The 24,868-nt window shown below is 51.2% G+C and overlaps 1 pseudogene; it reads right to left on the reverse strand.

The window, feature by feature from the left end:
• LOC119696322 overlaps positions 1 to 24,868 on the reverse strand; it is a 2,199,709-nt pseudogene that overhangs the window by 615,061 nt on the left and 1,559,780 nt on the right.

Consider the following 24,868-nt stretch of genomic DNA (forward strand, 5'->3'; position numbering starts at 1 on the left):
CACGAGGCAAGCACACATCTTGACCCTACCTCCTCTTGGAATTTCTATCTGAACACCACTGGAATCCAGGAGTTGGTAGCTGTGTGTGTGCCTCTCTGTATCTTTTTTTTTCTTTCTCTCTTTCTGTGTCTTCTTCTGATTCCCATCTCTTGCAAATTTTGAGTAACTTAAAATTAAACAGGCTTAGAGTTTGCAATGTTGAATGGGCCAAGTCAATGCTTTGAGAAGTGTTCTTTGTTGACTGAATGTCATTTAAACATTTTCCTAAATTTTCTCAGATTCTCTGAAGTTCCCAGTAAAGTATGTTTTGTTGTTTTGAACAGCTGAGAATCTCCTGTTGCTATTTCTCCAGTGAGTCCAACTCAGAGTACAAAAATCATTGTAATTCCTTTGTGATGTCTCATTGAGAGAGTCTTTTAGTGGATGGGGTGTTGGAACCCAGGGCACAGGGAAGATTTCTCTGCCTGCTCTGAGGCATCCTGACCCCCAGGGAAGCACTGCTTTTAACCTTTGCTCATGGAGAGAGCTTCCAGGACTTTGGGATGGATTGGAGTTTACAAGTGTGTGAAATAGATAATGGAGAATAGTGTAGTTTGTCACAGGGTAAGAAATTTAGAGTTTGGGGATTTTAGTGTGGAGGTAGATAGGAGACAAGATGGAGGATCTGGGGTGTTGTCTGAGCTGCTTCTTCTTCTTCATCTACTCCATTTTCTGCAGTGTTGGTGGCACAGGGTGATTGGTTATGGGAAGCCACAGGGGAGAGGTTACGTGGACAGACAAAGTATTACCGCGGGTCTTCTGGGCAGTCAGGACTTGGTGAAGGGGAGATCTTGACTCCATTTCAGAAGGCTGGTTTATTATATTATGATATATATTACATTAAAGAAGACCACACTATAACTATACTACAAAGAATAGAGAGAAAAGAATCAGAAGGCGAGACAGGAATAGAAAGAATGAATAACAAAGTTCTGTGACTCCTAGAGAGTCCGAGAGCTGCTGCTTTCTCGATTGGCCACCAAGTAGAAACATCCCACATTGACCAATCGAGAAAGCACCTGCTGCATTCCACCATAGCAAATCACAAATTGTTTCTGTGGGGTTTCACCCCCGGATTGGGATGACCCCGAAAGATGGAAAAGTCCCTCCTCCAACCCGTGCCTTCGAAGAAAGACTCAGTAGTCTTCTGTTGTCTGTTCTCAAGGTTGTTTATTGTTGGTTATCTACAAGATTCTTCTCCCTGAACTGCTGTGGCCCGTTCAGCAGGTCAGACAAAGGCACTCTGCCCTCCCAGGGGGCTGGTGCTATCTTTTATATCATATATTACGTACTACATTTTTATGCTTTTTCTCCAATACCTACTATCTATATTGAATGGTGACTTTCTACTCTAGACCAATCTGTGAGTGCCAACATCACCAAAGACATGGAGGCTAGGAAGGAGAAAGAAAGAGGACAGGGCACACCTAAGTCCCTCCATCTTAGATCTCCTGACCCCCATGTACAAAACTTGGACCCCTGCGTACAAGGCTTAAAACCCCCCTGTACAGCACTCAGAAATCCTACCCTTTACTTCGTGACTACTTCTACTGCAATATCTAAACTTTTGTGACTTCTTGTTCCTCCTGCAAAGTTGGTAAACTGTTCCATGGGTCAGATTCAAAGCCACAGGGGTCTCTGGCTGCATGCCAGGGTCTCAGATGCTTTTGACCTGGGTCTGGAACGTCCGAGAATGTCTATGGGACATTCTGAGTTCCGACAGTTTCCACTTGAAGCTGAGGCCCTCTCAGCTTCTCAGGAGAAGAAAATCCTTGCAAAGGGATTTTCACAAAATATCACAACCACATTTCACCCTTCTTTATATAATTAATTAAAATGAAAAATGGTGTTTGTAAATTCCTCTGCTATGCTCTTGCAGAAGAGAGAACACTCGTCTTGAGGTTTATCTGTTGCCAATTGAAACCTCAATCACTGCTGATGTGGAATGATCAAAGAAATCCTTCACCTGTAGAATATCAAATTCTATTATATCACTAAAACAATCTTACAATATAAGAAAATGCAAAAATCCATGCAAAGAATGTCCACTGTTTCAAGTCCAAACAGCTGAGATTCAGGAAGAAGTGTCCCTGGACTGGAGATGTTCCTCTTTGCCATCTCTGGAAGTCCTTTTTGTCCTGAAAAAAGCTTGCAGGAAGTTGAAACAAAGAACTGCTAAAGAAAAAAACCATCAATAATTATCAAAAATCCATTGACAGAAATCAAACAATTTTTAAAAATTTCTGAAATGCCCTTGCCACAGCCCTTAATTGAACCACTTGGGCTGAGGCTAAAGCTTTTGGCTTTTCAATGCTTTTGAGCTGCCAGCTCTTTCAACTTTTCTTTATATAATTTTTTTCCCAACATTTCAGAAAGAGCAGCAGCAGCAGCAGCAGCAGTGGCCTCTACGACCCGGCGGGGGCCCTGGGTGGCCGGACCAGGGAACCCAAACCCGGCCCACAGGCCAGTGGCCCAGGTCCAGGTGGGGGAAGCAAAGCTTCCAACCCCAACAGCAACCGGGGCGGAGGCCCTGGCCCAGGAAAACGAGCCAAACGGCCCAGACCCGGCCAGTGAGGCGGGATCTGTGTTCTCACAAGCCGGTGTGACCATGCTGCAAGTGCAGCTGTGACCCACTGCTTTGTCCTCCCAGTGCCACCGGCACACGCCGGCAGCTGTGGGACAGAAGCTTTCCCGGGAATGTCGATTTTGGATCTGGGGCTGTCCTGATCCCAAAGCAAACGAGCAATGCTCACTTTGCACTGTTTCTCTTGCCCCTGCAATGCAAATGCCAGTGTTCCCACTCTCTGCCCCTCGGCACCACCCCGACCCGCTTCAAGCTCGGGGCCGGAGGCAGAGCCTTCGGGAACCCCCTCCCCCACGCCGCCAGGGCGTGCGGGGGGAAGCAGGCATTCCAACCCCCAGCGAGAAACTCCCGACCACCCGCGAAAAACGCCGTGTCCCAGAATGACACTGAGTTTGACAGTGGTAACTCTTGCAGCACCGGCTGTGAGCAGCCGAGCTGGACCACCTCCCCCACGGAGGGAGAGGCTGGTCACCGGCACCACCGTCCCAGCCGCAGCAGCGGCCTCGGAACGGTCCGAACTCGCGGGGGGCGCTGGCTCAGTCGCAGACACCTCAGCATCCGCCGCCCGGGGCATCGGGGGCGGAGAGACAGCTGGGACAGCCGGTTCCGCGGGCACCGCGGCCGCGGGAGGGGGTGGCAGGCTGAAGGCAGGCGCTTCGGCATGGTCTCGCACTGGAACGGGGCCGACAGCTGCAACTTCCTCCACCGGTGCGGCGGGCGAAGGCAGGGCTGCCGCTGTCGGAGCCATCACTGGCTGTGCTGGAGGAACGGCCGCAGGCACGGACAGCAGACGCTCCTCAGGCGGGGTGTCCAGCGCGGGGCTGCCGGCCCCCTCCCTCGGTGGGGGCGGGGGTGCACTCACGCTCCACGGCAGCGCTGAATTGTCATTGTCGTTCGTGTTGCCTGGCAATGCGCTGGACTCGGCGAGAAGCGGTTCCAGGATTCCAGGATCAGCTGCTCAGGCGCAGGCAGGAGAGGTGGCAGGAAAGCCGGCGGGGGGGGGGGGGGGGGGGGGGGGGCGCGGCGCAGCCAGGGGCCATGCACCATCTCCAAAACCGGCGGGTGTTTTTCGCCACTGCAGTCAATCGCGTTGCCTGGCAAATGGAGTGAAGTTGCGGGAGGCAGTGCTTCTGTGAGCAGAACGCTGACAAACTCCGCTGGGGAACGCAGCGGGGCCGCGGCCGGGGCTGGCCCAGGAGGCTGTGGGGCCACGGGCTGGGCTGGCGCAGGAGGGGGCGGGACAGCCTGCCGGAGCGGGACCCGTGGCGCTGGGCGGTGCGGAGAGAAAGGCGGAGGCGCCCCGCAGCCCCCCCTGCAAGAAAGGAGGGGGGGAAAAAGCAGTTCAGTGAGAGCAAATGCCAAAGACATAGAAAAAACTTTTTCTTCGACTGTGGGCAAAGCTTCAGCCCCCCCACGACTCGGGGGCAGAAAAAAACAGCAGTTTTTGTCCTTGAACAGGGTCCTCTCCTGCCGGATCCAGGGGAGCTCCAAAATGCTCCCTCCACCAAAGCAGGAACTCCGCCATGGAAGCCCTGCATGCCAAAACTGCCCAAAGACACCTGAAAGAGGGATAAACACTTGGCAAAGGAAATCCATAGGTAACAATGTCGTTAAAATAAAAATCCATGTCCTCCCGGATGTCTAAATCAAGGGAGTCTTTGAGATCCGGAAAAAAACCCATGGAATTTTGTCCAGCAAAAGAATTCATTAAAATGTGCCTTCACCACTTTTAATTCTGTCCACACTTGCCCAGTGTTGCCAGAGAGAAACAATCTCCTCCTCCTAAGGAGAGAAAGAAACTTCCCTTTCTGAAGGTACAGTCAGCAAACTGTCCACCCACATTTTGCAAAGGGCAGGATCTTCAAGAATGGAAAAATCAAAAGTACCTTGAGACACTGTGTGCCCAGCTTCAGCAAGCTGCTCTGTGCTGCGAAGGCTTCTGGACATCTTGTCTGGGAAGTTTGTGGTCAGCCTTGGCTAGGAACTCTGGCTGAATTCAGGGTCTTCAGTTCTTCAGCTCCAGGCTAGAATCAACTTCTGTGGTCACTGGAGTAGTGACCATCAATGCCACACTGTCGGAGGTGACCATTTGCCACAGGTCCAGAGTCATCATTTGATATCACGTCGGGGTCACCAAAGCATGCGGTGGTCTTCATGGCAGTCTGGACTTGGTGAAGGGAAGGAGAGATCTTGACTCCATTTCAGAAAGCTGGTTTATTATATTATGATATATATTACATTAAAAAAGACCACACTATAACTATATTACAAAGAACAGAGAGAAAGATTCATCAGAAGGCGAGACAGGAATAGAAAGGAAAATGAATAACAAAGTCCTGTGACTCCCAGAGAGTTCAAGAGCTGCTGCCTCCTCGATTGGCCACCAAGTAGAAACATCCCACATCGACCAATCAAGAAAGCACCTGCTGCATTCCACAGTAGTAGATAATAAATTGTTTACACTTTAAGCTGAGGCCCTCTCAGCTTCTCAGGAGAAGAAAATCCTAGCAAAGGGATTTTCATAAAATATCATAACTACACCCATGTTCTTCTTCCTGCTCCACCTGGCCCTCACTGACCTGGGCTCCATCTGCACCACTGTCCCCAAAGCCATGCACAATTCCCTCTGGGACACCAGGAACAACTCCTACACAGGATGTGCTGCTCAGCTCTTTTTCTTGCTGTTCTTCATCTCAGCAGAGTTTTCCCTGCTGACCATCATGTGCTACGACCGCTACGTGTCCATCTGCAAACCCCTGCACTACGGGACCCTGCTGGGCAGCAGAGCTTGTGCCCACATGGCAGCAGCTGCCTGGGCCAGTGGCTTTCTCAAGGCCTCTCTCCTACATACCATTAGTACATTTTCCCTGCCCCTGTGCCATGGCAATGCCCTGGGCCAGTTCTTCTGTGAAATCCCACAGATCCTCAAGCTCTCCTGCTCCAAATCCCACCTCAGAGAACTTGGGCTGATCACAGTTAGTGCCTGGTTATGTTTTGGCTGTTTTGTGTTCATAGTTTTCTCCTATGTGCAGATCTTCAGGGCTGTGCTGAGGATCTCCTCTGAGCAGGGACAGCACAAAGCCTTTTCCACCTGCCTCCCTCACCTGGCTGTGCTCTCCCTGTTCCTCAGCACCTCATTTATTGTCTACTTGAAGCCCCCCTCCATATCGTCCCATCCCTGGATCTGGCTCTGTCAGTTCTGTACTCGGTGGTGCCTGCAGCCCTGACCCCCCTCATCTACAGCCTGAGGAACCAGGAGCTCAAGGCTGCAGTGTGGACACTGATGACTGGGTGCTTTCAAATACATTAAACTGATGACCAATCTCTACAAATCACTTGTAATAAAACTCATCGTTGATAGATCTTGTTAGTTTCATTTTGGAGGTTCTTTCTACTTTGGTTTAGTTTTCTCATGTTATCTAAAGAGCAATATCATTGTTTGTGCCATTTCTCATTTTGTTTCTCTCCACCTTCCCTGTGGCCACAGACTGTGTCAATGAGGGGCTGAGCTCTCAGTGGCTTTAAATGAACTAAAGGATCTCCCAGCAGAGTTTTCTGCAGAGATGCCCTTTGGGTGCCTCCTCTGGAGCTGCAGCAGCAATGTCTGTGTGCAGAGCTGGGGGCAGATCAGTGCTGGCCCAGCAGCTGTGCCCAGCAGCAGCAGCACTTGGTGTTGCCAGTGCTGCTGCTGTGGCCCTGCCCCGCTGTCCTTGGTGGCCCTGGTGTTGCTGTAGGGCCTGAGTGCTCTCGGGGCCGGGCACAGTGCTGGAGGTGGCAGTGCCGGGGCTGCAGCAGGGACAGGCTGCTGACGCTGACGCCTCAGGCCAGGGCCTGGGGGCTGCAGCCTCCTTGCCCAGGCTCTCTCAAGAACACACCCAGGCCAAGGTTCAGGACAGAAAACCCCCATGAGCAGCCCCAGGGTGGCCGTGGGCAGGCTGGGGGCAAACAGCATGGCTGGTGCTCTGCAAGGGCCCTAGGGAAGACGGGAAGGAGCAGCAGAGCAGGGGCTGATCCATCCGCAGTGCACTGGACAGCCCAGGGCAGCGTCCCAGAGCGTCCTCATGGAGCTGCCAACACCATCCCCCCTCTGCAGCCCTGGCTTCTCCCCAGCTCACACAGGTGCCGCATCCTTGCAGGCCCAGGCACGGCAGCACTGGCTCAGGAGCCCCTGTTTGCATTGCACAGAGCAGGCAGGAGCACCCCCATGCTGTTGCTGTGGGGACATGAACCTGAGGGAGCACAAATGCCATCAGCCCCTGGGGCCAGCAAGGGCTGGGGGACACCAGGGAAAGCACTCAGCTTTGTCCTGGCCTCTGCAGCCAGCCAGAAAGTTTGTTCCCATCAGCTGGCAGTTTCCTGTGCCACTGCAGACGCTGTTGCTCAGAGCCAGGGCTGCCTGGCAGCCACCCCCTGACTGCTCTGAACATTTCCTTGGCTTCACCTTTGCTTTCTTTACTCTTCCCTTGTACATATTTTTTTCCTATATCCTACTCCTGTTCCCTGCCCTGCAAACAGCCCATCTCTGTTTGGCCTTTCCTCTCTGGCCTCACTCCCCATTGCAGTTCCTGACTTGGCCCCATGGGAACTGTTGTGCTGCAGGGGTTGTTGTGGCCAAAGTGCTGGACCTGGCATTCGGACTTGTTAAACCTCACCTTGTTGGATTTGGTCCCTGGATCCAGCCTGTCCAGGGCCCTGTGCAGAGCCCTCCTACCCTCCAGCAGATCAGCACTTACACCCAGCTTGGTGTCATCTGCAAATTTGCTGATGTTGGACTCAATCCTCTCATCCCGACCCTCAATGCAGATAATGGAATCCACGCTGGCTGGCTCTGATCCCTCGGCCATCCTGCGGGTGCCCTGTGATGGCACTCAAGGTGATCTGTTCCATAACCTTGCCGGGCACCGAGGTCAGGCTGACAGGCCTGGAGCTCCCCAGATCCTCCTTCCAGCCCTTCCTGGGGATGGGCTCACACTGGCACCTCCAGTCCTCTGGAACCTCCCTGGTGAGCCAGGACTGATGGGAAATGATGGAGAGCAGCTTGAGGAGCTCATCCACCAGCTCCCTTATCCCCCTGGGATGGATCCCATCTGGTGCCAGAGACACTGTGAGCATCTGAGTGGCTCAGCAGGTCAGCAGCTGCTTCCTCCTGGATTCCAGGGGGCTGCTCTGCTCCCTGTGCCTGTCTACCAACTCAGGAGAACACTTGTCCTGAAGAAAGCCTGTCCTAATATTTAAAATTGAGACAAACAAGGTGTTAAGTAGCTCAGCTTTTTCCTTATCTTTAGATCCTATATTCTCCAAAAAAGACTAGAGGTTCTCCTTCACCCTCGTTTTCACCGCTATAATTTTTTTATATAAGAACATTTTGTATTTTTTTTGCAGAAACTGCAATGTTAAGTTCTAATTGAGGTTTTACCTCTCACCTTTTCTTTCTGCATAAGCTAAAGACATCCTTAAACACTTCTTGCGTTGCTGCTCCATTTTCCCCCTGAGTTTCCACAAAAGCTCCATGGGCAGCCAGGACAGTCATTTTCCTCACTAGCTCATCTTTTGCCACACTGGGACAGGCTGCTCCTTCCTCCTTTAGATTATTTTCCTGAAATGTATCCATCCATCCTGGACCCCTTTGTTTTTAAGGACTGTTTCCCTTTAAAAATCAGTACCTGATTCAATACTCTCCAAATCAGCATCCTAAACATGCCAAAGTCTGCCCTTCCTAATTCCAGGGTAGAAGTTTTGTTGCTGCCCCTCCTTCTCTCACAGGACATTGAAATCTTGATTATTTCATGCTCACTGTGCCCCAGGCAGCCTCCGACCCCCACATCTGCCACCAGCCCTTCTCTGTTTGTGAACAGCAGGAGACAGAGCTTTCCTTGGCAGTGGGAGTGCTACCAAAAATTCACTAAAACAGAAAACTCCTCAACACCAATGCAGCATTAGGAAGCAGCATTCTTTATTCAGCCGGATGCACGGGGGAGAGCTCCTCCCAAACTGTGCAGGCTGAGTACAGGAAAGTTTCTGTTTATTTTCTGCATTTTGGACACATGTTCATTGATTGTCCTGGACTAAACACACATCTGATAATCGTTTCCCCAAAATCATTAACACATTTCCCCTCCCCTCTACCCATGCGTTCTTCTGTCCTGGGGGTCTCCCTGGTGGTCCCTGGTGGTCGTGGACCCCAATGTCCCAGTGGGCCTGGCTGAGCTGGCAGGACACTGAGGCTGCTGAACTTCCAGTTCCCCTTCTGACACAATGGGCATTGTGTGGTTTCCATAGGCCTGGGGTTTTGGAGAACAAGCTCCAGGTGTCAGCTCACCTGGTGGAGGCAATTGATCATCTGGGAACATGAGGTCACAGAGTGAGCTATGACATCACAGAGTGGGTTATGTGAAGTCATTGAGAAGCCCTCATAGACTGCCTCTGTGCCATCACAGAGCCAGCTGTGACATCACAGAGTAGAGGTCTGACATCACGGAGCAGACTATGACATCACAGAGTTGGCTGTGATATCATAGACCAGCTGTGAGACATTAGAGAATGGGCTGTGGCATCTCAGAGGGGCTGTGTGACATCCCAGGAGGGCTGTGTCAGGTCACTGGGTTGGTCACTCCACCCCAGGTGCCCCTCACAGTTTCTCCCAACAAGTCCAATGCTGTTCATGCCCAGCGGGGTCCCTGTCCCCCAGTATCCCCCCAGCCCACCTGGAGCCACAGCCTCCAGCAAAGGATGTTCCACAGGATCCAGCCCAGAGCCTGACATGGGGACAAGGGGCCAGGACTGTGTGACCAGCACATCAAGGCCGTGGATTCTCCAGGTCCCTGTGGCCTGGTTTGGGTTGCCCAGGGCAGGAAAGATGTCAGGCAGCTGGAGCAGGGTTAGGGAAGGGCCTCCAAGGTGGGGCTGGAGCCCTGGGGCTGTGAGCAGAGGCTGAGGGAGCTGGGCTTGTCCAGCCTGCAGCAGGGAAGGCTGAGGGGCTCCTCATCCCAGCCTGGCAGTGCCAGCCAGGAGGTGCTGGAGAACACAGAGCCAGGCTCTTCACCGGGGACCCTGGTGGGAGACAAAAGCCAATGGGTGGAAGGGAAACAGGGGAGATCAGCCAGGACAGGAGGAGATGAAATGAGTCAGGCTGGTTTCAGCATTTCCTCAACACCAAGTGCAGCCTGAGCCCCTTCTCCATCCACCACTGACAGCTTTGCAAATCAGTAATTGTTTGAGCTGTTTTGCCCCCACTCCTGGATGAGCATCCTGATACAAGAACTTAATTGTGGTTATATCTATCACAGAACCACGTTTGTCTGAAATTAATTTTAGTATTGAAATCGCTTGTGGATAATGGACTCATCAGACACTGCTGGGACGTTGCACATAGCTCAGAGAAGAGTGTGATTGTTATTAGATTGTGTCCTGTTCAGCTATGGTCTGTTGGCCATGAAGAGAAACTTTCTGTGCCTCTGAGTCTCACCAGTTCCTGACCCCCAAAGGACACAAACCTGATGAGTTGTGGTTCCCACTCCACTGGTGGCACTTGGACCTCCCTCCATCCCCAGAGCAGAGCTCCCTTGTCCCAGAAAGTCCCTGGCAATGCAGGGATGAAGGAAACAGGACAGGCTGTGGGGATCAGGGGCAGGGCACAGCCAGGGATTTGGGGTGGTTGTGAGCCCAGGGCAGGACCCGGCCCTTGGCCTTGGTGAACCTCATCCCATTGTCCTGGGCCCATGGCTCCAGCCTGTCCAGATCCCTCTGCAGAGCTTCCTGCCCTCCAGCACAGCCACACTCCCACCCAGCCTGGGCTCACCTGGGAACTGACAGAGGATGCCCTCAATGGCCTCGTCCAGATCAGCAATAAAGAGATTTCACTGGCCTGGCTCCAGTTCTGAGCCCTGGGGACACCCCTGGATGTGACTCCATTCCTCAGCGGCTCTGAGTGCCAGGGCTTGGATGAGAAAAATGGTGGGGTGGGGGTAGGGACAGAGTCTGATTGATTGTCAGCCATGAAGGGTCTTGATTTTCATAACTATTCAGACTGCATTAGGAGGTGCTGGGGGTCAATGTCAACTGGGGATTGCTGCTATCAATCTATAAACAGGTAAAGAAAACTTAACAAGACAAAACAATTCTCTCTGTTTTCAATATAGTAAACTCACGTTGAATACTCTTCTGAAATCTGTCTAATTTACCACAAAGAATTGAAGCCTTGCAATATTCCCATGGGCTTGTCTTGTTTGGGTGTTCTGAACACATGTTTATGAACTTTTCTCACTGAATTCCTGAACTGAAGAGCTCAAGAAAGAAGAGGCCTCTGGAGTAGGAAAATTCATCAGCAACCTCCAAGTGGCTGAGGATCCATCCCCATCAGAGCAGAAATGAACAGAAATGGGCACAGCTTTGTGGCTGCCCCAGCTTTGGCATGGGCCCTGGGCCTGGAGCAGGAGCAGCTCTGGAGGGCCCCAAGGCCAGGGCTCTTGTGCTGCCCTGGGCAGATGGGATGGCAGCAGGGGCTGCAGAGCTCTCAGCACCTCAGCCAGAGGGGAGCAGGGCAGCCAGGGAGCCTCCTTTGGCCTTGGCCAAGATCCTTCCGCCATGGCTGGGGCTGAGTCCTGTGGCAGCTGCAGCTGCTGCTGTGCCCTTGCCAGGGGCTGAGGCCGTGGGGCCAGTGCCCAGAGCAGCCTGGGCTGAGCAGAGCTGTGGGGCCAGAGGCGGCTGGGCTGGGCTGGGGAGAGGCCCTTGGTGCTGCCCAGAGCTCAGGGCAGCTGGCAGAGCTTGCAGGGAGCTGGGCTGGGCTCAGAGAGCCTGGCACAGACACCATCAGTGTCCATCTCAGCCTGGCTGAGCGGGCAGGGCCAAGAAGAGCACCCCAGGGTCTGCAAGTTCTCTGTGTGTGGGAGCTGAGCTTGTGACCCTCTGAGCCCTCCCACTTGCTGGGGCTGCACAGCCAACTCCAGAGGAGATGTGACACATGGGAGCAAAGACAAAAAATTCCTGCTGAATTCTTTATTGTGTTTGCTTATACAGGTGACCTGGATCCATATGTAGATGAGGTGTTTTGTGTCAGATAACACTGGTAGAGTGATAGGAATGATACTTTTAGTTGAAAATAACATTTCTTGCTTCATATACAATGAGAAAAAAAAAGATACATATGATCAGAAGAGCATCTGAGTTTTTCAGAGGACAAGAGACTCATTGATGTTCCAGCAGTCAAACCTGTTTAAATCCTTTCCTCAGGGCTTCCTTTAGATGTGAGGTGACCCCTAGGAACCAAGGTCAGCCAGAGCTCTCTGTCCTGGCAGCTTTTGTCTGGGAGAGCCCTTGCATACAGGGAATTTTTCTGGAGGAGTATCAGTTTTGGCAATGGGTATCTGAAAAGAGAAATGGTTCATTTCCATAGGAAGGAAAGCATGGAGCCCCAGTTCTCCAGGGCCTGATGAGAGGCAGCTCTCAACAGTCTAAGGTCAGCTGCACCTGTCTGGTGGCTCCTGGGAGGCCAAACCAGCCAGATCTGTTCCATGTTCCTTTGATTCTGTGGAGCCCCACAGTGCCACAATATTCTTGCTTCTGAAGAGTCACAATGGCCCCGTGCTTCCATGAGGCCCTGCAGGATCACAATGGCCCTTTGGCTCCACGAGGCCCTGAAATGCAGCAATGGTCTCTTGGTTCCACAAAGCCCTGCTGCTTCACACTGGCCCCGTGGGACCATGCGGCCCAACAGAGCCACAATGATGTCCCTGGTTCCACAAGGCCCCACAGTGTCACAAGGTCTCATGAGGCCCTGCAGTGTCACATTGGTCTCCACAGAAAGGAAACTCAGAGCCCTCGTGTTCCCCTGTCTGTGACATCCCAGCGATGACAGCCCCAGCGTTCCCTCCCTGGAGATGCTCCAAGGGAAGTGTCCAGAGCCATGTCCAGTCAATGGATTTGATTGGCCACTGACCACTGATGAACTGCAGTCACCAGGGGACAAGATCAGAAAGACCTGCCTGTCTTGGCAGGTTTGTCTGGGAGCAACCCTTGAAATTATGTATGTTGTATGAAATTGTGTATGTTATATGAAGTTTTGTATGTTGAATCCCGATTTCAGCCCTTTTTTCCTGGAGGAGGAGGCCAGTTCTTTTCCATAGAAAGGAAAGCGTGGAGCCCCTGTGTTTGGGAGGCAGGTGAGAGCCAGCCCTCAGGAAGGAGGCCAAGGCCAGCCAGACCTGTCTGTAATGGCAGCTTTTCATCTAGTTTCGTCCACTTCTGGCAATGGAGTCCTAATTTTGGCCATGGATGCTTGGATGATAAGTACAGTTCTTTTCCATTTGAAGGAAAGCCCAGAGCCCCAGTGTTTCAGGAGTACATGGGAAGAGACCCTCAACATGCCAAGGGCAGTTGAACCAGTCACACCAAGCCAACCAGACCTGTTCACTGTTCCCTAGTTTCCATGGGGCCTTGCAGTGTCACAATGGTGATGTCACGTTGGATCCTTGGTTCCACGAGGTCCAGCTGTGTCACACTTGTCCCTTGTATCCATGGGGCGCCAAAATGTCACAATGGTCCCTTGCATCCATGAGGCCTTGCAGGGTCACAGGGGTCCTCTTGGAACCACAGTGTCATGATGGACCCTTGGTCCCATGGGGACTCACAATGTCAGAAGGGTCTCCTTGGTTCTATGAGGCCCCGCAGAGCCCCTTGATTCAATGAGGCCTCAAAGTGTTATCATGGCCTCCAGGATCCCATGAGGTCCCACAGTGTCACAATGGACCTTTGGTTCCATGATGTCCCAGAGTGTCACAATGGTATCCTTGGCTCCAGGGGACCCTTCATCCCATGGAGACCCACAGTGTTCTCTGTAGTCCCTGTGATTCCATGAGGCCTTGACATGCTGTAATGGCCCCTTGGTTCCAGTGGGTCCCATAGTTTCAGAATAATCTCCATTGTTCCATGAGGCCCTGCAACGGTCACTGTGATCCTCTTGCTTCCACGGGCCCCACAGTGGAACAATGGACTCTTGGTTCCATGAGGTTCCTCAGTCACAGTGGCCCCTTGGCTCCGTGTGGCCACGCTGCGTCACAATGGCTCATGGTTCCATAAGGCCATACAGTTTAACAGAGTGTTAAACCCTGTGGAACTATGGTTCCACAGGGCCTTCTGTGTCACAATGGACTTCTGGTTCCATGAGCTTTCCCACTGCCAACAGCAGTCTCCTTGGCTCTGCAGTGTCACTATGGTCCCTTTGTTCCATGAGGTTCTGTGGTAGAACATGGTCACCTTGGTTCCGTGAGGTTCTGCAGTGTCACAATGAACCCATGGTTCCACGAGTCCTTGCTGTGTCACAATGGTCACCAAGAGGTTTCTCAGTGTCTCAATGGTCTCCTTGGATGCGCAGTATCACTGTGGACCATTGGTTCAATGTGGCCCCAATGTGCCAAAATGGGTTTTGGTTCCATGGGGCTACAAACAATCACAATGGACCCTTTGTTCCATGAGTTTTCACAGTGTCACAGTTGACTCCTTCGTTCTGAGAGGTTTTGCCATCACCAAATCTTGGAAATATCAGAGTAAGCCTCCTCAACACTAATTTGCTCTTTAAGAGGGTATCATTTATTCAGCCCTGAGGTCAAGCAGGAGATAACACCTAACCTCATGTGGACATGTAATTCTACCAGTGTGTTGCTTATATACAGTCACTAAATGTGTATTACCCATTACCCGTTACCATAAAACCCACCCCAAGTTCCCAGATTCAATCCTTCCTTTTTCTATCACTGCATTCTTGAGCCAGGTGTCTTCTTTGGGTCTTCCAAACATCCTTGCTGGGATAGCAGGCCCTGCTTGCCTTGTTCCTGTGCTAAAAGCTCACAGGCATGGTAAAAATTAAATTCAACCTTTGGATATCAAGGCCAAGGGTTTGTGTGGCCAGGCAGAGGCAGGCAGGAGGCAGAGCTGTCAGCAAAGGAAGGGGCCAGCCAGGTGGGGCAGCCGGGGCATGACGACAGCCTGCAGGGACAGAGGCGCAGGGCAGGGACACCGTGGGACAGCCTGGGCTGCACAGGGCACAGGGATGGGCAGCAGCTGCAAGGCCCTGCCAGAGCCAACTTGGGCAGCACTTGGACCATGGCTGCTGGCCCTGGGCCTGAGGCCACGAGGGGACAAGTGACCCCTTCAGGTCTGGGGCCTCATTGCCTCCTTGTCCCTGCTCAGCAGCCTGGCAGGGGCCGCCCCATGGTGCTGCCCTTGGCATTGCACATCCCCACATGCCAGTGCCCATCCTGGGAAGAGCCCTGAGCAAGGAGGGAGGGACAGGATCTGCCTTGCCAGGGGCTGGGGCTCAGGCCTTGGGCCTTTGCATTCCTGAAACACATCAGGCTTTGCTCAGCACCAGGGACACCTTTCCCTTGCTTGTCCCCAGCTGTCATCACTGCCTCCAGTGCTCTGCTCTGGCTGGAACCTGGGGACACTTTCTCAGTTGTGTCCCTCACAGGGATCTCTTCAAAGTGCAAGAAACTTGAGTGTTTCAATGTAACTGAGTTCTTGACGGTTTTGTGACATCACTAAGGGGTTGTGACATCACAGAGCTGGCTGTGATGTCACAGAGTAGGGTGTGAGGCCATAGAGCAGACTCTGCCATCATAGAGGGTGGCTCTGTGGCATCAGAGAGTGGGTTGTAACATCACCAGGTGTCTGTGTAACATCATAGAGCAGGCTGTGACATCAAAGAAAAGACAGTGACATCATAGAGTGGATTTGTGACATCACAGAGTTTTCTGTGATATCACAGAGCAGCTGTATGACATCATAGGGGGATATCTAAGAGTTGACACTCTGACATCACATGGGCTGTGTGACAACATAGGGGACTGTGTGACATCACAGAGATGTCTGTGTAACATCACAGAAGGCTGTGTGACATTACAGCTAGCTTTGTGACATCACAGAAGTGTGTGACATCATAAGAAGTGTCTGTGACATCATACGAGCTGTGTGACATCACATAGGGATCTGTGTTGCATCACAGTAGCTGGGTGACATCACAGGGGCTGTCTGAGGTCACTCTGCCCCAGCCTCCCCTCACAGTTCCCCCCAGAAAACCCCAACGCTGCTCATCCACAGGAGGGTCCCCTGTCCCCCCGGGTCCCCCCGCCCCCGGCGCCGCAGCCTCCCCCCGAGGATGTTCCACGAGATCCACCCCAGAGCCTGACATGGGGACCTGAGGCCGGGGCCATGGGGGTGGGCCAGGGGGACAGGGACTCCCTGGTAGCATCCCTGTGTCCCTGTCATGGTTTGACGCTGGCCCAATGCCAGTGCCCCCATGAAAACCTATCTTCCCTGGTGTCTGCTGTGAGATGTGATCAGAGACGGAGCAAAGCAGGCCTCCACTTGCAAACAAAAGGGGAAAAAACTTTATTATCACACAATTACAATAAAATTAACACACAGAGCAGAATGGAAACCTTTCAAACATTTCTCCTCCCCCCACTCAATTCTCACAGAATATCACAAAACCTTAGATCTTAATCCAGTCCATCACCCTTCAGATAATCAACTCAGTCCATCTCCACCCTTCCGACAATCACTTCTCATTTCATCAAGGAGAGAAGGAGCCCTCCTTGTGCCACCACAGGTAAATCCCCGTCACTCAGCAACTACACGTCGTGACTTCTTCCTTCCATGTTCAGTGCTCTCACCACTGCACATGGACCAGAGCTGCTTTTAGGGTTTCCCCTTTCAAGGAGGCCTTGCCCAGTTCCAGAAGAGAACGACAGTCTCTCACCTCATTTCGGGACACCAGTCCCCCCCAATATTTCACCCCCTGGTGCCGAGGGGTCTCACCATCTCTTCATCACCTGTCGTCTCCGCACACATCACTCCTTTGGCGCAGCCTCCCCCTAAAATGCAGTCTCTGTATTACAGGAAAGGTTCTATCCATGGCTAATACAAGAAAAGTCCAGCCAAAAGCCACTCCATCATCTCCTCCACCTAGGATTTCCTCAACTTCTCCCAGTCCTTCTTCACTTGCACAACTCTGCATCACACTTGCGCATTCCTTCTTATCCGTTTCTCTCCTCCCTCAGCTCCCGGAGGATCAACATTTGCAAGGTTTTCCATCGTCTCACAGAAGGGTTAAAATCACAGTCTCTGCTTATCTCGAACTCCGGGCACTCTTCCCTTGTGGGCCCCCCCCCCCCCCCCCTTCTCTTCCCCGGCCAGGCCAGTGCTATCGAATTTCAAGATAGCACTGGCACCTCTCCCTCTCTCTCTCTCCCTTTTGAGAAAGGGGGTCTGCCCACTACCTCTTCGAGTTCTTCCACCCTTCCATCATCTCCCGTCTCTGCCCACGGCTCCGGCCCACCTCCCTCGGCCGCGTGGTTTTCCCCTCCCCCACCCAGCCCGAAGCTGGGCAGGGGAGGTCTGACTCCTCCATCCACCGGAACCAAGAGAGAGAACGATCCCCTGGGAGCTCTCGCTTTTAACCCCTGTGTTCTCAGAGGTGGATCCATATCCTCAATGGTCAAACCAGGTGCCAGTATCCACATCTGGGCACCTATTGGTTTGACCACTACCAACTCCCAAAAACTCATTTCCTCTCAAACCACGACAGTCCCTCAGGGCCAGAGCCTGGGCCAGGGCTCCTTCACCCTAGTATGAACAAGGGCTTATGAGCGCTGAAAAAATCCCCAGCAAGGCATCAGCAAAAACCAGATTTAATATTCAGCCACAGCACCACAAATTTCCTTGGCAAGAGTCACTCTGCTCCTGACTGGACACTTCAGGCACACCAGGGAAACAAAGCAACAACAAAACCAAACAAGGTCCCAGGCAATCATACAGAGAAATGAACAGAGAACTGTTCCTCTCTGTGTGTGTGTGTGTGTGTGAGTCAAAAGGACAGTCAGAGCAAGGATAAAAGGAATACTGCCCAAAAGCTTAACAGAGCTTAAACTTAACAGGACTTAACTTATGCCTTAACCTATACTGATACCTTAAACTTCACAGTTTAGCAAAAGAACAGAGCTTAACGGTATTTAACCAAACTTATAACCTATGACTTTGAAATTTAATGAATGACACTTGAAAGTATTTAACTCAGCTTATAACTTATATTAAACATAACAACTTAGCAAAAGAACAACTTTAGAAGAATTTAACTTAGCTTAGACTTTGTGATTTAACCTTACCTACAGGCCTGACTGACTCAGCTATCCAAGGCACTCAAGGCCCTCAGAGAGCAGCATTTCTGCCCCATTTCCCCAGCACAGGCACTCCTGTGTGCACACAGACACCAAGAGTCAGTGCAAGGCACCTGTGAGAAATTCCCCTGAGGGCAGGGAAATGCTCCCTGTGGATGCTTTGGCATCTCCCCAGCCAGGGAAGGTTGAGTCTGGAGGAGTGGGGGGATCGGCCCAGGCTCTGCCGCTGTTCAGGGATCCCCGCCTTCAGCAAACGGGAGAGTTCCTGGCTGGGAGAGGCCCCACTCAGAGGGAATCGCTGGCCCAGGAGAGCTCCAAGGGGCTCCTTTTGGAGCGCTGTTTGTAGGGCCCCAAGAGAGGGGCTTCAGTCCCAGCAATGGTTCATCCTGGCCGCACTCGGCATCAACAGCTTTCTTTGGCAGTGTGAGAACAGGGATGTTGTGGCACTGAGGGAACAAAACCAGTTCCCAGGGCTGCTTCTACAGAAAGCAGGAGCTCCTTGGGCAGCAGCAGGGCCTGGGGCAGCCAGTGTTTGTGACAAGCTCCAGAGGAGCTGAGCCCAGGGACTGCTGGCCAAGGCCGAGGCCCAAGGAGCATTTCTCAGCTGGCAGGGTGGCCTGAGAAGGGGAGGGGGGAATGCAGCAGCACAGGGCCCATGGAACCAAGGGAGCATTGTGACACTGTGGGGCCCTGTGAGACCAAGGGACCATTGTGACACTGTGGGGCCCTGTGAGACCAAGGGACCATTGTGACACTGTGGGGCCTCATGGAATCATGGAGAGCACTGTGACATTGTGGGGCCTCTTGAAACCAAGGGGGCTGTACTGACCCTCTGTGGCTCCATGGAATGTAGGTATCATTATGACACTGGGAGGCCCCATCAAACCAAGGTTCCAGTGTGACACCAGGGAGCCTCATGGAACCATGGAGGCCATTATGACACTTTGCAGTGTCATGGAAAAGGGAGACCATTGTGACACTGTGAGACCCGATGGAGCCAAAAGTCCATTGTGACTTTGCAAGGCCTCATGGAACCATGGAGAGACCATTAGGACACTTCACAGCCTCATGGAGCCAAGGGGCCATTGTGACACTGAGGGGCACCATGGAATCATGAAGACCATTGTGAAACTATGAGGGCCCATGGAATAGGCAAAGCATTGTGACACTGTGAGGCCTCATGGAACCAGTGAGACCATTGTGACCCTGGGGGTCCCCACAGAACGAAGAGGACCATTGTGATACTGTGGGGCCTGGTGAAACCAAGAGGCCTTTGTGACACTGTAGGGCTGCATGGAACCAAAGGTCCATTGTGACATTGCGGGGCCTCGTGTCATCAGTGGTCCATTTTGACACTTTGGAGCCAAAGGAGACCACTGTGACATTGCAAACCCCCAGGGTACAAAGGTCCATTGTGACCCCTCATGGAACAGAGGAGTCACATGACATTATGGGGCCTAGGGAACCACGGAGACCATTGTGACACTGCAAGTCCTCATGGAACCAAGGTGTCACTGTGACACTATGAGGCACCATAAAACTAAGGGAACACAAAACAGGTCTGGCTTGTTTGGCCTCGCATGGACTGCCTGACTGGTCCAGCTGACCTGGGCATGTTGAGGGTCTCTTCTCATCTGATACTGAAACTCTGTGGCTCCATGCTTTCCTTCCTATTGAAAAGAACACGCCTTCTCCTCCAGGCACCCATGGTCAGAATTGTGATTTCACCTCCCAATTTCCTTATATCCAGGGATTGTTCTAATAGGAATATTGCCAGGACATGTCGGTCTTGCAGTGGTTTCACAAGGGTCATTCCCCATCCGTCTCCAAAACATTGGAGAAGGCTCTGTGCTTTCCTTCGTATGCGAAAGAACTTTCCTGCTTCTCCAGGTGCCCACAGGTGAGATGGGGCTTCCACCTCCAAAATTCCTTAAATCCAAAGACTGCTCCCAGAAAAATCTGCCATTGCTGACAAGTCTGGCTGGCCTTGGCCTAGTGAGGCTCTCACCTGCCTTCCAAACCTTGGGGCTCTGTGAATTCCTTCCTATGGAAAAGAACTGTCCTTCTCGGCCAGGTTCCCATGGCCAAATTGGGATTTCATCTCCAACATTGCCTGTTGTGACAGACTGGAGGAGATTGTTGGCTGGAAACATTTTGTGTGTGGGGGAGGAAGGGGCAGGTCCAGCCTTGCCCTGCCCTGGAAGCCCAATCCCCCCAGAGCCTCTATCCCAGCCCAGCAGTGGCTGCCAGGCCCTGGCACAGCACAGGCAATTCTCCACAGCCACCTCTGCAGCCCCCAGCCCAGCTCCTGAGGGACCAAATGACCCCAAGCCCCACCTGGGGGAAGGGCCCAGGAAGACCAAGGGGTATTGAAGGCTGACCACAAGGCAAGCACACATCTTGACCCTACCTCCTCTTGGAATTTCCATCTGAACACCACTGGAATCCAGGAGTTGGTAGCTGTGTGTGCTTCTCTAAATCTTTTTTGCCTTTCTCTCTTTCTCTGTCTTCTTTCTCTGTTTTTGTGCTTCTGCAAATTTTGATTAACATTTAATTGAACAGTCTTAGCATTTGTGAAGTAGAATGGGCCAAGTCAATGCTTGGAGATGTGTTTTTTGTTGATTGAATGTCTGTCGTAGTTTGACGTGAGAAAAATTTTAAAAGTAATACAAAACTTGTTGTGTAACTGACAATCTGTTAAACCACTAAGATGCTGAACACGCCTCTGTGAAACACACATGTTAAAGATGAAAAAACCCAGGAACCTCCTCTTTGTTTTCCAGTCAACAAAGAAGTAGCAGCCCTGGCCCCGTACCCCATCTCAACCAAACCAAACCAAACCAAACCAAACCAAACCAAACCAAACCAAACCAAGCAACCCTGCCTTGGGCTGAGCCCTTCCCCCCTCTCCAGGCTGCCCCCCTCCCATGTGCCCCATTCAAACCAAACCAAACCCCAACAACTACCAAACAGGAAAACAAAAGAGGCTACAAAACCCCAACCAGAACAAAGCTAGCCACAGCTATTCAAATCTTACCATCAAGCCCCCTCCCCCCAATACAACTAAAACCAAAAACCCTACAGCCTACAACCCACACAAAATAACCCTACAACTAAAATTAAACCCAAAAGAACCCCAAAACCAACCATAAAACCAATCCTAACACAGCCCAACCACAACTTCCACCACGAGTTACCAGCAGGTCAGGTGTTAACCCTTCCAATACTTCAATTCTCCCATGAGTGAAGAAAAACAAAAAAAAAAAGCATATTGAAAAACAACATAAAACCATCAAAGTCAGTAAAGAAGAAATTAAATCCCACAAAAAAAAAAGAAGAAAAAATACCTTACTCTTACAACTAAAATCCTCTTATAAATTAAAAAGAAAAATCTCTTTTTCATTATACCACATAAAAGTAAAAAAACCTAAAAATATTCCAATTAGTATCAAAAAACCCTCAAAAATAAAATAAATGAAAATTTAAAATAACTGTAATTTCATCAAACGTTTAAACAGAAAAAAAATAATCCAGTACCCCCAAGAGAAGGTCTCTATTCCCAGAGATAAAAATATTTTTTCAAGTAAATAATAAAAACTTTTACCTGTAATTAACTCATCTTCAAAACAATACCCCATAAGTTGACATGGCCCATCAACAAGCTGTAAAAAAACTTGTGGCAATACGAACAACTTCACAATAACAAAGCTCCCCAGACAACTGTTATCCATGACAAAATTAGAAACCACAAAAAAACCTATTCCTTGCTCATGTAAAAAAAAATCTCCATAACCTTAACAAGAAAAACTTCTCTCCCTAAGTAAAGGAAAAAGACTGTTCTAGAAATAGGAAATTAACTAGAAATGTTAGGTTTAATTTCTTAATATTGACAGTAAAAAAAAATATTGTAAAGAAAAAAAAGTGTTCTAAAGAATCTGTTTCAATTTTACTACCTTTTTTCTTTTCTTTACTTTAAAAAAAATTCTTTATACCCTTTAATATTTTAGGCCTTCTTTACCATTGTCCTAAACCTATCTCACAACAAAACAAATAACTGAATATTTATCCAACAATAAAACCCACCACACTCATCAATAATACATTAATTAAGAAATCTCAAAATTAGAAAAATCTTTAATCAACAAACCAAAACCACTACAATGTCATAAAAAAACCTTTTGCCAAAGTTTCTCTGATTTTCTGTAGTTCCCAGTAAAGGCTGTTTTTTTGTTTTGAGCTCCTGAGAATCTCTTGTTGGTATTTCTCCAGGGAGTCCAACTCAGAGCACACAAACAATTATAATTCCTTTTCAATGTTACATTGAGAGAGATGTTTGAGGGATGGGGGTCAGGGCTTGTGTGTCCTGCTTGGCACAGCCCAGGCAGGGCTCTCCCAGCCACATTCCACACTCCATTTCCCAGCTGGAGCCGCTGGTGCCTCTGAGTTGTGCTGCCCCAGCCCCAGGGACGCTCTCCTTGTCTGCCCATTCCCCCACGGGCTCTGGCCAGGGATGGCCTCAGTGGGGGCTGCTGACATCCTCAGCAACTTGGAGGCTGCTGCTGAATTGTACTGCTGCAGAGGCTTGTTCAGCCTGCAGCTCTTCAGTGCAGGAATTCAGTGTCCCAGGGCTCATGAACATCCAAACACCTTCACAAGCCAAGCCTCTGGGAATAATTTAAGATTTCAAATCTTTTGTGGTTAATTAGACAGATTCCAGAATACACTACAGATTCCAACAGTGTATTCAAACTGAATATATTCGATTTAAAAAGACAGTGAGAAATGATTTCTTTATGTCCTGATTAGGTTTTTTTTCCTTTTAATTCATTGATATGTGCAATCTCCACTTGACATTGAATCCAAGTACCTCCTCATGCAGTTTGAATAGATATGAAAATCAAGACCCTTCATGGCTGACAATCCATCAGACTCTGTCCCTACCCCCACCCCACCATTTCCCCCATCCAAGGCCTGGCACTCAGAGCAGCCTTGTGCAAATCTGAGCTCCCTCCAGCCCAGGCTGCACCTGCAGCTTTCAGCTCCTTGGCTCCAACTCCCACCTGCTTTCCTTGCAGAAGGAGCTGCCCCAGACACAGAGGGATGTTCATTTCTTGTCAGCCAACAAAGCCAAGGCAAGGCACAGCTCCATCAAATGCAAAAGTCATTCCTCTGCTGCATATTAAATCCCCTTTCCACAGCAGACAGTCTCAGAGCAATGGAAAACACCTTCTGTGCCCAGCACAGATCCCAAGGTGCCCCCAAACCCTCCCTGCCCCGATTCTGCCCAGATTTGCTCTTTGCACACACGAGTCACAGGCTGCAGTCAGGAGCTCCCTCCATGCCCAGAGGGAGGAAAAGAGAGAAAGTGGATGAAGAGCTCTCCTGTGCAGAGCCAAGGTCCAAGTGCCCCTGCAGTGGGAGCCACAGCTCATCAGCTTTGTGTCCTTTGGGCTCAGTGACTGGTGACACTCAGAGGCACAGAAAGGTTTCTTGCCAACAAGCACAAGTTGAACATTTGAACAGTTTAATCACAATCACAGCTCTTCCCTCAGCTCTCTGGGATGTCCCAGCAGCATCTGACATGTCCCCCAACCCCCAGGGATTTCCCTACAGGAACAGCTTCATACAAAGTCCTAAGAAAAGGTAATTCTGTGATAGATATAAACATAATTAAGATGATGAATAATTCTATATGTATTTGAATTTAGGAAAGTTTGGGCAACTTCATTCAGCTCCAAGCATGAAACCAGTTTTTAGAGGGACACTTGAGCGACCAGAGAGCATCTGGGAGAGAAAATATATGAGCAGAAAGAAGTACATAGATCCACCTGCTCTAAATTAAGAGATGTCCTTAAACATGACCATTTCAACAAGAGAGCTGCAAACACCTGAAGGAAGAGGGAGAGGAAATAAGAAACAAAATATTGGTGACACCAGTAGAAGGGAAGATCATTATTTCTTCTCCTGCCAACAGTACACTTCCAGGAAATTCCTGTTCCTGGTGGGAAAATTTTGCTATTCCTTAAAAGTACTCAAATGACCCAGATAATAAAGATTTGCTTGTATATTATGAAAGAAACAGGTATTAAATAAAACCTGTGCCCCTTTCAAGACAGACATCAGCTGTGTGCCCATGAACAGGCAGTGCCACTTGTGCCCTGAGGCGCCCAGCTGGGATTGGATCTCTGAGAGAGCACCTGAGGGAGAGCAGAGCACCTTGCAAGCTGCAGGTCCCTGCCAGCCCCGCAGGGCTCCTGTGCCATCAACATCTGCTCTGCTGCAGTCTGAAACAGGGCCCAGCATGGTGCTGGGATCATCAGAGAACTGAGGTGTGTGCTGGAATTCAATGGCCTCCCCATGGCGCAGCAGCCCTGCATTTGCCTCCTGCAGCCTTGCTCTCCAGCACAGCCATGGAGGCTCTTTGGGCTCCTGACTGTTGCTGCAGGCAGCAAGGGCAGCTGAGCTCTGCCTTTGGCCCAGTCAGGCCTGGCCAGTGCAGGCCATGCTCAGCAATTGCTTGTCTGTGCCTGGCCTTGCTGCCAGCCCCGGCAGCGGCTGCGTGGCCCCTTGGTGGCCCTGTGCTGGCCCAGCCATGGTGCCCCAGCCCCTGGGCAGGCCCAGCCCAGGCCAGGAGCATTGCGGCTGGGAAGGGCCCCTGTGCTGTGGTGCCCACAGCAGCCTTGGGGCTCTGTGCCCCATGGCCTCCCTGCTGGGCAGCCTCTGCCAGCTCCTGCAGAGCCCCTGGCACCTGTGGGGCTGCACAGACAGCCCTGCCCCGGGCTCTGCCGGCCTCTGGGCCAGCAGAGAGGCCGGCCAGGGCTGGCCATGGCCGGGAACAGGCCCTGAGCCCCGCAGGAGGATGGAGCTGGGCCACAACCAAAGTCAGCCCAGGACAAAGCTGGGCTCAGCAGCCAGGGCTGCCAAGGGCTGGGGACAGGGGCTGGCGGTGACAAATGTCCTGGGCCCCCTCCCGGCTCTGTCCATGCCAGCAAGGGCACAGAGCAGCCTCCTCTCTGGGGCACTTGCCTGTTTCAATGCCTTGCACTGGCGCTGGCCCTGCCCCACAAGGCCTGGC

Source organism: Motacilla alba, unplaced genomic scaffold, assembly GCF_015832195.1.
Source record: "Motacilla alba alba isolate MOTALB_02 unplaced genomic scaffold, Motacilla_alba_V1.0_pri HiC_scaffold_28, whole genome shotgun sequence".
NCBI lineage: Eukaryota > Metazoa > Chordata > Aves > Passeriformes > Motacillidae > Motacilla > Motacilla alba.